The following is a 14,934-nucleotide window of genomic DNA, read 5'->3' as shown; positions in this document are numbered from 1 at the left end:
CTCTCCACACCTCAAATCCCTCCACTGGCTCCCCATTGACAAAAGGATCACCTTCAAGATCCTCATCCTCACACACAAATCACTCCACAACACAGGCCCTGCCTACCTCAACGAGAGTCACCTTCCACACCCCCACACGAAACGTCCGTTCAGCTGACCTCTCTCTCGCCTCTGACCCCGCATCAAACACACCACCACCGGGGGCAGATCCTTCTCCTACATTGCACCCAAAACATGGAACGCACTCACAACCCACATTCGCAAGACCCAAAACCTACTTCTTTTCAGGAAGGGCCTCAAAACCTGGCTTTTTGAACAGTGAACCTCCTAGCCCCTTTCCCTCCCCCCCGTCCCCCCCCCCAGCGCCTTGAGACCCTCACAGGTGAGTAGCGCGCTTTATAAATCTCTTTGATACAGATCTACCTATATATATATATATAAATATATATCTACATAGATATATCTATAGATATATCCATGTACCTAGATATATCTATCTACATAGATATATATATATAGATATATACATATATTTTTTTTTAGTTGTTGTATGGTTTCCTTGGGGGCCAAAATGGCCCCCAGGGAAACCCTACAACATCTAAAAAAAAAATTGCCCCCACAGGGGGTCACCCTGCCCACGGGCGACCCCCCGTCATTTCATTTTTTTAAAAAAATTTTTTTTTTTTTGAAAAAAAAAAAAATCCCCTGGGGGGGCACCTACCTTTTTATTTTTTTAGGAAAATTATGCCGGGGGGGGGGGGGGTGGCGGCCCATTTTCCGGGGGGGGCTGCCCCCCAAAAGTGAAATCCCTGGTGTCTAGTGGGGTTTCCTGGCCCCCGATCGCAGCTGTGCTGCGATCGGGGGCCAGGAAACCGTTTCAGAAGGCCTCATAAGAAAGGGGAGACTCTCCCCTTTCTTACGAGGCCTTCTGAAACTGAACAGGAAACCGTTTCAGAAGGCCTCATAAGAAAGGGGAGACTCTCCCCTTTCTTACGAGGCCTTCTGAAACTGTTTCTGGCCCCCGATCGCAGCACAGCTGCGATCGGGGGCCAGAAACAGTTTCAGAAGGCCTCGTAAGAAAGGGGAGAGTCTCCCCTTTCTTACGAGGCCTTTTCAAAATTTTTCCTGACCCCCCCGATCGCAGCACAGCTGCGATCGGGGGTCAGTAAACACTTTCAGGAAGGCCTCGTAAGAAAGGGGAGACTCTCCCCTTTCTTACGAGGCCTTCCCGAACGTGAAAAAGGCCGTTTTCCCCATGAAAGCAGGAAGCGGCCGCAAGGCTGCTTCCTGCTTTCATGGGGAAAACACCTTTGCAACGTCAGCGCGCCTCGCGGCGCGCTGACGTCACAAAGGGGTGGGTGGGGGGCGGGGGGAGACACGGTAGCTTCCGTGTCTCCCGGGGGGGGAAAAAAAATAAAAAATAAATCCTCGGGTGCGACGCACCCGAGGATTTATTAATGCCCTTCCTGGTGTCGGCCACTGGTCGTGACCCGCACCAGGGAGGGTGTGTGGGCGTCGGCCAGTGGCCGACGCCCGCATTTAAGAGGTTAAAGAAACGCCACCCACAAACAATGTAAAATTGGTCTCTTCTACGGGAACATCTTGAATATTGGCTCTTGGCTTCATACAAATTATGTCACAGATAGTCATGGTCAACCCCATCATCATCCTCATCTGACAAAAGCAATGGCAAAAGCGTAGCAGGGTTCAGGGTGTGGCAATATTTTAAGGTGAAATGTTCTGCTGCTAGAATCACTTGCTCATATCTAGTGAGTCTGCTATTTGTCAAGTGCTGTGTTTAAGTGTGAGTTAACAAAATCCTGACTGATGGCCCATTCCGTAAGTGAGTACCCCATTACAATGCCATCGCACTGCTTAAGGCTGAACACCGACTGCGGCCACTGCCTTGTGGCTCCTAAGCAATGCTGTGGCACCAGATCAAGTGTGACAGAAAAATAGGCGACAGGTAGTTTGGCTTTATTATGAGTCAGTATTATGTTACGGTATGTGTATTTGTAAAGTGCACTATCACCTGGGAGGGTATCCTGGTGCTGAGCATGTGTTTGTGTCTAGCTCTGCCTATGATAGGTTGCTTAATTGAAAAGCAAAGTCTTCGGCTTCTTGCAGAATTCAAGAAGAGAGGAAGAGGATCTGATGTGGAGCTGTAACCAGTGCTAAAGTGTGTATACTCTCTCCTTAAAACATAGTACAATTGGTTTACACCTAATTTGTACATTTAATTTACTTGCAAGTCCCAAGTATATTGCACTATAAGTACTCAGGCCTGTAAATAAATTGATATTATATGGGCCTATAGCCCTCTTTGTGCCACTCACTGAAGTGGCTTTTCAAAACATGCCTCAATCCTACCACTGCAGCCTGTAGTGCTGTTTTAATCTACCATTTCAACCTGGCATGATATATACTTTTGCAAGGTCTAAACCTTCTTTTTAATATGTATAAATCATCCCTACGGCAGACCCTTAAGGCTCATAAGACAAGGTGCCTTGTATCTAAAAAGTAAGGTATGTGGGTTTAAGTTTTACATGTCCTGTTAGTGAAAACTCCTTTAAGGAAAACGGGCTGCAATAAAAAAATAAAAAAAACTGCTTTATTTCAAAAGCAGTCACAGACATGGAGGTCTGCTGTCTCCAGCAGGCCACCATCCCTGTGAGTGCAGGGAATCGCAATGGGGTCGCAAAATGCGACCCACCTCATTAATATTAATGAGGTGGATCTTTGCAACCCCATTGTCATTCGCAGACGGTGTCTGAGACACCGTTCTGCATCCGAATTTGCGATTCGGAAATTGCGGGTCGCACCGACTCGCAATTTCCGAATCGCAAATTCAGAAATTGCTACATCTGGCCCTAAATGTCCTTCAGACTCCAGTTATCTTCAACCTAATGAGATACATTCATCTCAAACTATGGGCCTTATTTAGATCTTGGTGGAGGGGAATACTCTGTCACAGATGTGCCAGATATCCCGCCTGCAGTATTACGAATGCATTATATCCTATGGAAATCGTAGTACGGTGGACAGGATATCTGTGATGGAGTATTCCATCCGCAGAGATCTAAATCAGGCCCTATATACGGTAGGTGCTAAAAAATAAATACTTTAGGAATTGCGTACAGTACATATTCAACTGTGAACAAGAAAACAAATAACATAGGGGGTCATTACAAACCTGGCGGACGGTGTTAAAGCGGCGGTAAGACCGCCAACAGGCTGGCGGTCTTTTTTTGCGTATTAAGACCATGGCGGTTACCGCCATGGTCATCCGCTGCATCACCGTTCCGCCCGCCAGGGCGGAGACGACTGCTGGGCTGGAGACCTGGGTCTCCAGCTCGGCAGCCGCCACATTACTGCTGCTGGTATTTCGACCCGGCTTACCGCCCTGGATTTCCAGCGGTAGGAACCGCCATGAAATCCAGGCGGTAAGCCCTATCAGTGCCAGGGAATTCCTTCCCTGGTACTGATAGGGGTCTCCCCCACCCCACAAACCCACCATGACTCCCTCCCCTACCCCCCCACCACCCCTGCCACCCCACAAAGGTGGCAGGGACCCCTCCCCACCCCGACCCCCAACATCACATAACTCACACACACGACACGCACGCAGACACCACCAACACACATACACGCACACACACCAACATACATGTCTACATCCACACACTCAGTCAGTCACGCACACCCATATACAGACATACACGCACTCATTCCCAACACACGCAACACACCCGCAAGCATACACGCACTCACACCCCCCCTCTACATACACAGACGCACACCCCGATGCACCCACACAACACAAAACACCCCCCCATCCCTCCCCTAACGGACGATCGACTTACCTTGTCCGTCGATCCTCCGGGAGGGGACGGGAGCCATGGGGGCTGCTCCGCCGACACCACACCGCCAAAAGAACACCGCCGCGCAGAATCACAGGACGTGATTCGCTGGGCGGTGTTCTGTTGGCGTGGCGGTGGAGGTGGAGCAACCTCCACTTCCCCGCCGCCCGCCATTATGGCTGTTGGCGGCTCTCCGTCGTAAAAAGGACGGAGAGCAGCCAACAGTCATAATACGCCGAGCGGCAAACCGCCACTACTGGCGGTCTTCCGCACGGCGGTCCCTCAGCGGTCTTGCAAAAAGACCGCCGAGGTTGTAATGACCCCCATAGTGTTTGATTTTCCTGGTACAACTTCTTTTCTACTGAAATGAAAAAAGATAAATGACAATAAGAAATATGGCAGTCTAGCATTGGTCATCTTAAAACACGGCCTTTGTTAATTACAGTCAGTTAAACATGGAAAATGCACAGTAAATGCACTGATGTGTTGTGTGTTAATATTGTTATGTGTGCAAAAACATTAATTATGAAAAATCTCCGTCAGCCTTATTCTCCATATATGGAGGCGAATTTCTTTCACCACAAAATGAAGTCAGACCTGCCACATATGTCTTTTATATGATTTAAGCATGATTCACATCCAACGACTCTGCACATCTGGACAGCCCTGAATAACTCAACTGAACAAAACACACTTAACTGACCTATAACAATTCCAGAACATGAACATTTTAGTAAATGAGGGCCTACAACGAAGTCTTAAAGTACTGAACTAAAACAGACCAACTTCAGGTCTCCATGCCCTAGGACAATCCTGCAAAGAAGATACAAGACAATTTTATTGACGTGTGGAATAGCACAAAGTAGTCCACAGCTGCCTGCCAGCCTTAAGAGTGTTAGAACAAGTTAGCCACCAGAGATGAGGGCCATCAGATAGCACTAATTAATTGTTAGTGTGGCTATTAATCAGAACACAGGCACAGAAGTGGGCTGGATCCAAACATTACTGTGCAATCAAAAATATTTCAGACGAGGAATTCATCAGTATGCAAATAGATTGCAGTGCGCTCTAAGGTTTCTCTTGCCACAACTTTTCTTCAAAATACATGTAAGCCCAGAAGCTCCTATAATTTCCTTAAGCAATGTTTCCAAATGTCTGCAACATCCACATTCACCTGGAAAATGAAGTTAAAAACCATGTCAGTCTCTCAGACTGACAGACCATTTCTACTACATGTAAGCCTTGCTGTACTTTAATGGTGGCAAAAAATAAGTTTTGCTGCGGGGAACATCTACTAGACACAATCCTATTCCAATGGCTTCCAGACTTGGGAACAGCTGCACTTCGAGGGTAAATCTTTGATTTGGATCTTACATTAATTTCCTAGATAAACATGACTGCTAAGGGGGCCTACTTCAAATGGCAAAGTCCTGTAAGATTCTAGCACTCTTTCTTCAAACAGATCATCAAGTCGAACTATCCAAGCCACTATTAGTTGCTAGGTTGGGCTACTAAATGGTAGTCTGCAAAGGCCTACCCAAGAACTTAATTTACAAGTTATGAGAGAACAAAACTAAGCAACAATGTGGACTTCCAACATGACTGGAATAAACAAAGTTACATCAAGCTTGCTCTGCTTCTCGGGGTTAGTCAGGATCAAATGCAAACTTCAGTGCACTATGCACAAATACACTTCATCAAAGGTATGGCCCATCATTCCTGCGAAAATTGGGTAGATGATGCTTTTCAACAATCAATCTCTGCTATGTCAAGTCTCAGATTGTAAGCCAACTAAAGCTAGAACAAAGTGTTTTCCCAGCAATGCCAGCACTGCTTGATTATCTTTATACAGGCAATTGCTGAAAAGGCAAGTAATCAGACACAGGGGGCTATCTACCACTACTGCAGCAGGTATAGTGAGACTGGGGTCTAGGACTCCCCGAAGCCTTCTGCATCCCAACTGTGGTAGTCTTTCTCCAAACCAGGATTCAGGGGTACTTTTTTGCTCATTTGTAATTTATGGCACTGTTTCTGTTTGATCCTTCCTCCCCGCCCCCTATGTTTCAAAACCTCAGTGTGCTGTCTGAGTAAAGCATGTGACAAGACTCCTCCATAGCCTTTATGGTCATGGAAGCTGGACTTCAGTAATTAAACATCAGACAGATCCATATTCACTTCCTGTTTTGTGCTGCTAAATTTATCCCTAAATCACAACAGCATATTTGTGAGGCTTCCAAAGTGAGCCCCTGCTCACATTTTTATTAGTAGATTCTTGATACTACACTTAGAGCAAACATCCACTTCTTCAGGGTAAGCACAGGCGTAGCTGTCATTAGTGCAGGAGGTTCAGTAGGCCCCCAAACAGGTATCAGAGCAGGCTGGAATTGTATGAAAGTTAAGTTTTGTCTTTAAAGACACACCCAGTAGTGCAGAACTGAAAACAAAATCTAATTAACATTTATAATTATAAGGCACCTGTTTTCATATTGAATGAAGGAGACAAACTGAACACATGAAAGTCTTAAAAGAAGTTTGATCAAGTGGGGTTTTAATAGATGTATACACGTGGTTGGGTTATAGGAATGGGCAGAAACTAGCTCGAAATATTCACACCTGGATGAACTGTCTTCAACTTAACCACTTGTACATGTCAGGTATTAGTTTTGTGGCTAACAGTGGAATGGTAGCAGCCTCCCTTCAACTCCACGTCTTTCGACCTCAACCTTGACGTGTTAAAGAAAGTGAAAACACTTGCTGCATTTTTTTACTCTGACACGGTGCCGGACACTGTGGTCAGTACAGAAGTCAGTAGTTCTTTCTACCACCAAATACATTGAAGTCTAGTGTTCCCTTAATCACAACTAAATGTCAATCAGTAGCAGTAAGGGCAGCAGTAACGTTGCACCTTAACTTGCGTAGTATCCTTTACTGCAGGGTTCCAAAGAAGCAAATCTGAAGACTAAAGGGTTGGCAGACACTAGGCACTGAAGCGTTCCCTGACCATATGAAGACCAGAGAACATGTTCCTTTATAGGGTTACTGAAAAATGACTTGCAATATCCTTATAATGTGTTGAAGTGTCTATGGAAGTCTCAATAGTTCATAGTCACAAAATGTTGCTTACTTTAAATTTCTTAAACATCCTTGGTTTGTTGCACCTTCTCAAATAGATGTAATAAATGCTGATCAGCAAAAAGAACAGTTGATAGACGGAATGTAGAACAAATCAAACATTCACCCCCAGTCACAGATCTGGGTTTAATCTATCAATTTTTTTGCTCACCATGCCATTCCAGTTTGGACCCAGCCATATGCAAATCAGTCTTGACCCTGTTCCCTCTGGGAACAGTCTATCCCGAACTGCCAGACTAGGTCCTCCCTGGACCAGAAACAAGCATCCTGGGACCGGTTTAGGGGTATCACCCCTCTTCAGCCAGGCTTGCTTGAATCTGGTGGCATAGTGAACATAGGACCCACGTCTGGGCATACCCTTCCCACTTGGGGCGACAAATGCAAAAAGAACAGTAGATGGACGGAATGTAGAACAAATCAAACGTTCACCCCCAGTCACAGATCTGGGTTTAATCCGTCAGTTTTTTTGCTCACCATGCCATTCCAGTTTGTACCCAGCCATATGCAAATCAGTCTTGACCCTGTTCCCAATGGGAACAGTCGAGCTCGAACTGCCAGACTAGGTCCTCCCCGGACCAGAAACAAGCATCCTGGGACCCCTCTTCAGCCAGGCTAGCCTGAATCTGGTGGTACAGTGAGTATGGGACCCACATCTGGGCATACCCTTCCCACTTAGGGCGACAAATGCAAAAAGAACAGCTCATGCGTTAAATGCAGGGCCCTTTCAAAACAGGTTATAATTCACAATGTGTGGTTGCGTACAAATAGATTTCTGCTTAGTTGTTATCCATTACAGCAGTTCAATAGAGACATATAATGCCATATATGTTTTATGCCCACCTGCAGTCAGAAAATGGAGATCAAGTCAGTGGAGTCATCCTCACAACTAGTGCCACGTGGGACCCACCCAGTATAAACATCATACTTTCAAATGCATCCAGAAGCAACCGTGCAGAGCTCTTCAGAAGATGTCAAATGAACTTCAAAATGTAGGCTCATCGCAAGAGAATGCACTTCCAAGGGGAAAATGGACAAGACAATGAAGCCATCATTATCACTGAATGCTAGAGGGTTCTCTGAATGAACTTACCTAAACTGATTTCTGGTAAATGGCAGGTGCAGAGCTCAGCTCACTGCCTTTTGTTTGTTTCCCAGGCCTTGAAAGACTACCATCTACCTTACGAAAAGTGAGGAACATGACTGTTCTGTCTGACTCCAAACTATCATTCATGGTATAGGGCCATACAGTAATCAATATAGTGGTCAGAACTGAACTGACTGTCAACTACCTGCTCTCGTTTTAGAGGCAAATCCCTCGCGGCTCACTGACCAGCTTGTGGAGCTCTTTAGAGCCTTAGTAACAGTACGCCAAAATTATTGAAATATAATCTACACCAGGATCCAAAAGTAACTCTATATATTACAACAACAAAGTCAGGAGGACAGAATGTGCTTACATCTCTCCAAACATGGCCGAATTAAACCAGCCTAAAAACACTGCAGTTTTGTGATTCATTAAACACATGAATAACGCTGCAACTGAAGAGAAGTGGACGAGTTTCCCACTTCAGCAAATCAGATACTGAAATCCCTGGTTCCCACTGGATGTAACTTTCTTTCTTAAAAGGCAAATCTTCAACTCGTCGAAGTAATTGCAGGACAAAATGCAGAACTTCATAAAAGTACACAATCAATGCACAAGTTAAGAAATAAAATAATACTTTTGTAGGCTTTGACTTATTATTAATATGTATTATTGGGCCATAGATCTAAATTGTATTGAACATTGAACAGTTGGCTTAATAGGTATCACATTTGCTCAAATTTGCACTCATGACCTTTTAGTCTTGGCATATTAGTACTTCTGACCTTCTAACCCAAACGTGAGATTAGTTACATTATTTTAGAAGGTGCCCTTCCTGCTTTTAGGTCCTATATTTAGAAACATCATAGGTCATGGTGTGTTTTCCCCATGAAGCTGCTTCTGCTATGTTTGTGAGACTCTTTGTAGTCGGGAAAATACCTATCTATTGACAAGGCACAGTACTCTCAATTTGGTGGCACTGACCCCACCAGCCATTCAGAGGCCACGTCTCTTACCATTAAATGAGGTCCTAAGTCTTTATTTTCTGTTGATAATTCAAAGTTAGAAAGCTGACCGCTGCTATTACCCTAACAGCTCGCTCTCAAACTGCCACCTCATAGAAGCAAAAGTTTGATCAATTTTAAAGTAGATTAAGGCAGTGCCAGAAAAAAATTACAATGCCTTGTTTTGGATTCAGACTTTGACTAGCTGAGCTCGAGAGCTGGAGTCTCTGGCGTTTGTGCCGACATAGAGGCTTACTATAGAGTTCTCAAGTTTCATTCCTTACTCATTGAACATGGAATTAAAAAAAAAGTCTTTCATCCATGAGTAAAAATGTAGACACCAATATTTTCCTAACACTGCTACCCTTGCCCTTCTGTGTTTTTTTCCTGGTCCTGTCTAATGGTAAGGCTCAATTGGGTTTCTGGGCCTGGTTTAGAAATGTAAATCTGCACGCAAGTGTTTACTTAATTGTCCGAACGTCCAAAATATACACATTTTTCCAGCGTGCTATTGTAACTCTTTACACGAGTAGTCATGCAAATGTTTTGTGAATACCAAATTATGTTTATGCAAAGGCAATTGAGAAAATGTAATTGTACAGAGTGTGCACTTTGTACATGTTAAAATTCAATCACTGTGCAGTTGCACTTTTGTTTAATTTTAATTTTCTCCACCAGAAAATAATTTTCCTCACAGAAAACCCCTTCTTCTTCCCCATTACCAATTTTGGTGGGGTTCCCTTCAACTTCAAACCTTGGAATCATATTTACTCCTACCCTTTACATTATAAAGTTTCTAAGTGTTTCTAGGGTGGTAGGGTCATGAAAATGTTTGTGAATACCCACAGTATCACGGGTTTGGGATTGTTACCAAATGTTCCACGGCCTTCTTACATGAGAAAATCCCCTCCGTACACAATTTACTCATGCACAACTTAACACAATAAAAAGGTAATAACACAGATAAGTAAATCCCTTTACAGGTGCACAATCTAATTTTGCGAAGCTCAAAGGTGAATTTGCACCAAAATTGACATTTAAGAGTGTAAGTTCAACTGACATGCACAAATTGCTTAGTGAATGATATCCCTGTCGTTTCATACCTAGAAGATGAGATGGGCTTTTGGGTTTAACATAACTGTTACCACAGAGTTTGTTGTGTTGGTTCAGGCCACAGACTAACAACGCTGGGGAAACTGGATCCAAGGACACCAACTGTCCTTTTGGTTAAGGGCACGGGCAATAAAATCAGAAGAGGTTTCCATTAACATAGTATACCAGGGATAGATCTTTACATTGGCTGCAGATGACTATCAGGCAAAAACATACAAAAAGATAGCAGAATTCATTGAGCACTATTGACAGCACACTGCATGGCATCAGTTCAGGAGATGCCATTTTTGAGAACATGCTAAGGTTTCATTTTTTTGGAGTAGCTGAACAGAAAGGTCGTGCGTTGCTAACCTATTGTCAGACTCTGTCTGTTGGAAATTAGTTTACTGGTTGAGCAGCAACCACAATTCTCATCATGGTGAAATACAAGCAAACACCAAATTTACCTGAGCTGAACCCTCTGGTTGCTTGACACAAAAACAGTCAGGCTTAACTTACAAGCAATGTGCATAGTATTTATGCAGCATTCAAACAGTAATAATGTGAAAACACTTCACAAAATTAAATCCCACACCAATTTAGAAAAGTAGAGTAAAATTTATTACATTATTTGAGACCAAAATGACAAAATACCAATCAGTAGATATGCAATTAAAAGATTTCAGGTAAGTAAAATGCCTGAAAGCATAAGGCTTGCAGCTATCTGACTGTATGAAACAGCCGACCGCAATGGAGCACGGGCTGGGTACAGGAACCAGGTTGGTCCAACTGAAAGAGTAGAGTTACCTTCATAAATCCAGAGTGAAGAGATCCATTCACGGGAAGGGGACTGCAAGGAGCAGGGAGAGCATTGCAAATGGTCGTCGATGTAGCATGAAGAGCAGGCCAGGTGTTGTTGTTGGCTGTCATTGTACCGTGAAGATGCTGTAGGGCATTGTGGACGGTCGTTACTGGAGATTCATGTTGACAGTCACCACAGGTTGTCAATGCTGTAGAGCAAAGTGCTGATCTCACATTGCCAGGTGTTGTTGGCAGTCAATGTGGTGAAAAGATACTGGTTCACCGGAGCTTAGCGTTGGTGGCAGAATCTTGGTGCAAGCAGGCCCATTTGCAGCCATGAAGATCACCAAACTTCAGGATTTCTTCTTTTCTTAGAGGAGGCGCTCCGCTGATGCCACATCAAGGGCCCAGGACCTGAGGGAGGCCACTTGGGGATCAGGAACTCACTTCAGCAGAGTCCATCAGGGCTTAGGCATGTCCAGTTTCTGGTCCAGGCAGCAGGTCAGTTGAGCAGATGCAGGGAGGCGTCTGGCGCTCGTTATGTCCGGAAATCTCAGAGCAGGAGGTCAGTCAGTGGACCCTTGCAATCATTTCTGCCTGGGATGAAGGGTGCAGTTCCAGTCTTCCTTCACAGCAAGCAGGACAGCAGGAAGCAGGGCAGCAGAGAAACACGGCAGCAGACTACCAGGGAAGCAGTCCTTCCTGAAGCAGAGCAGCAAAGCAGACCTTCTGTAGTATTCACAGGTCCAGAGGTGTACAGAAAAATTGGGCTTCTGGAGGTTTCCACTCCCAGAGGTGTTTGGAATTTCCTGTATCTCTCTCCTGGCCCCAGCCTGTCTGGTTGTAAAAATGACTAGTGTCAAACCCTATGTGAGTGTGCTCAGGCAGAGACTTTGTGATGTGGAAATGTGATAGGTGACGGTAGTAAGTCAGAGATGGCACATCGTGCCAACACCTATTTCCCCTTTTCCCCACTTTCTGGGAGCAATACACAAAGACCAACTGCCAGCTTCACCTAGTCATGTAGTCATGTGACTCAGGATACAGGTTGAAGGCATCATATGGTTATAAAAAGAAAATGGCAACTTTCTAAAAATTGCATTTTCAGTATTGTAACTTAAAATCTGACTGTACCATTAAGGAGGGCTTCAAACTACAATTCTTTAGACACCAAACTTGACATTCCCACCTGTTCCCAATAGAAAGTTATCACTTATTAAAGGTAATAAGCTAACCCAATGTTATCCTATGGGACAGGCAAGCTGTCACAGTGCCCTTTCCTCGGGATCTGCACACTGCTGAACAAAAGGCCCACCTCCCGACGTCACCAACTCAGAAAGCTAATATAGCACAGAGTTATGATGAAGCCAGGCGGGGGGGGGGGGAGGGCAATTAGAGTAGGGAACTGCAAGGGGAGAGATCTGAAAAGAAAAGGTTAGAACCAATCTCCATATACTCCTTCATAACAGTATAACTCACCAATAGACTCTTGAATAAAGGCGTCTCCGTGATATCAGATTGAGACCCTTTGTGAATTGGGCGAAGCCCCTTCTTTGAATCATGGAACAAGAACAAACCGCAACCTCTGAACCTAGAGATGGCAAGAGCCTTGGACTATGGGCATACCCTGAATATTAATCATGTAACCAATTATAAATTCATAAACATAAACGTTTGATCTCAGCCTAGAACTTCTCAAAGACTTAAATATGTATCTCACATATTCTCAAAAACTTAAATATGTATCCCACATATTATGTTTCCCAAAAAACAATGAAACTATAATTTGCTTATCTCAGAAACATTTTCACATTGACTACCTAGGCCTGAAAGTTTTACTCATCAAACTTGAAGCGCTTTGTTCGTTGGGCAGAAGCACCTTGCTTGTTATACATGAAGCGCTTTGTTCAATATGCCGGAGAGCGCTTTTACTTGCTTTGTCTGAAGCGCTACGCTCGTTATGCTAAGGGGCGCTTTACTCATGTGGACTGAAGCGCTTTGATTGCCGTGCCAAGGGCGCGTTACTCATGTGGACTGAAACGCTTTGATTGCCGTGCCAAGGGCGCTTTACTCATGTGGACTGAAGCGCTTTGATTCTGATGCCAAGGGCGCTTTACTCATGTGGACTGAAGCGCTTTGATTCCTGTGCCAAGGGCGATTTACTCATGTGGACTGAAGCACTTTGATTCTCGTGCCAAGGGCGCTTTACTCATGGGGAATGAAGCGCTTTGATTCCCGTGCCAAGGGCGCTTTACTCATGTGGACTGAAGCGCTTTGATTCTGATGCCAAGGGCGCTTTACTCATGTGGACTGAAGCGCTTTGATTCCCGTGCCAAGGGCGATTTACTCATGTGGACTGAAGCACTTTGATTCTCGTGCCAAGGGCGCTTTACTCATGGGGACTGAAGCGCTGTGATTGCCGTGCCAAGGGCACTTTACAAGTGTGGCCTAAAGAGCTTTGCTCATTGTGCCAAGGGGCGCTTAAATCCTTTGATACGAAGGGCTCTGATCGTGCACCAAGGCTGCTTTACTCTTTGAATTGCAAACGCTTTGCTCGTTGTTCTATGGGGCGCTTTACCTTTGGAAATAACAAACCCCTTCAAGATTGGGCTCATCAAGACCTTACCGCTACGAGTAAGACCTACTCGTATCTGAATTCACCATGGAAACAAGGATACTCTGATTTACTGTCAATCTGACAGCCAGGAAATCTGCTCTTCTTCAGAGGAACCCCCACGAGGTCTGACCGCATTGAAGTCTTCAAAATTGTGAGCAATATGCTTGGGTGTGGCTGGGCTTTATAGGCCTACCACACCCCAAGATGGCCGATGCCTCTAGAAACCTGGGAATTGTAGTCCATTCGTAAAATAGCACTGATACGTGCATCTTGTCCACCAATGTCCTGACCCTGCAGCTACATGAGCTTTTCCACAGGACAGTCGATGCTGATGACCAGTTTTAGAACACGAGGGGATGACAAGTGGTGCGCATGAATCGCCGCAAATACGCGCAGCGGAGTTTCGGGCGGGACCTGGACCGCACACAGCTTTATTCCTGACACAGGCCTTGCAGTAGTAAAAAATGAATTTAATGTTTTTCCCTAGCAGGACATGTAAAACTTAATATGATATGTCCAACTTTTTAAATACACTACACCCTGACCTATGGGCTATGTAGGTTTTACCATAGGGGTGACTTATATGTAGGTTTAGGCATGGCAAAAGATTTAATTTGCCAAGTCAAAATGGCAGTATAAACTGCACACACAGGCTGCAATGGCAGGCCTGACAGATGTTTGTCATGCTCCTTAAATGGGCGGCATAATAAATGTTCCACTAGTAGCATTTAATTTACAGTACCTGGGTACATTTAGTACCCCTTTACTGGGAATTACAAGTAAATTAAATGTAATAATTGGGTGAAAGAAAAGTTCACTATGTTTAAAGGAGAGGGCAAATGCACTTAAACACTGGTTAGCAGTGGTAAAGTGCATAAAGTCCTTAAAGCCACTCCTCTCCCCCCAAAAAATATAGGTTCAGAAAACAGCGTGTGAAGGCAAAGAGTTTGTGGATGATTCTGCAGAAAGTGTCAAGTCCAGCACTGTGCTCCTGGTAAAACTATATAAAAGGACAATCCACACCAGATCAGGTTTGCAACACTTCATGCATGGACCCAGCATGAAATATAAATGAACTGGTCTACGTACATGAGAAAGATTTTGCAAATCCAGTCTTTTTTTGGAGATGTGCTATGGAACTTATCTGTGACCTATTTTCCTAAGTGGTACAATGAGCTACTTCCTGAATGTGAATTAGTAGATTTTGGCTAGCATAACTCAGGAGTTTGTTTTAAGAAACATCCCTTGATTTCTACATTAACCACTGATATGCCCTGTTCCAAGTGAAGTTACTTTCAAGCCGCATGCCAAAGACTTGACATAAAATAATAAGAGCTAAGAAAA

The 14,934-nt window shown here is 44.4% G+C and overlaps 1 protein-coding gene across 1 annotated transcript in view; it reads right to left on the bottom strand.

The window, feature by feature from the left end:
• ACSS1 (acyl-CoA synthetase short chain family member 1) overlaps nucleotides 1-14,934 on the bottom strand; it is a 637,137-nt gene that overhangs the window by 281,101 nt on the left and 341,102 nt on the right. The window lies entirely within an intron of this gene.

The sequence above is a fragment of the Pleurodeles waltl genome, chromosome 5, assembly GCF_031143425.1.
Source record: "Pleurodeles waltl isolate 20211129_DDA chromosome 5, aPleWal1.hap1.20221129, whole genome shotgun sequence".
NCBI lineage: Eukaryota > Metazoa > Chordata > Amphibia > Caudata > Salamandridae > Pleurodeles > Pleurodeles waltl.
The sequence above is the reverse complement of the archived record's forward strand: the minus strand, read 5'-3'. Positions and strand labels throughout refer to the sequence as shown.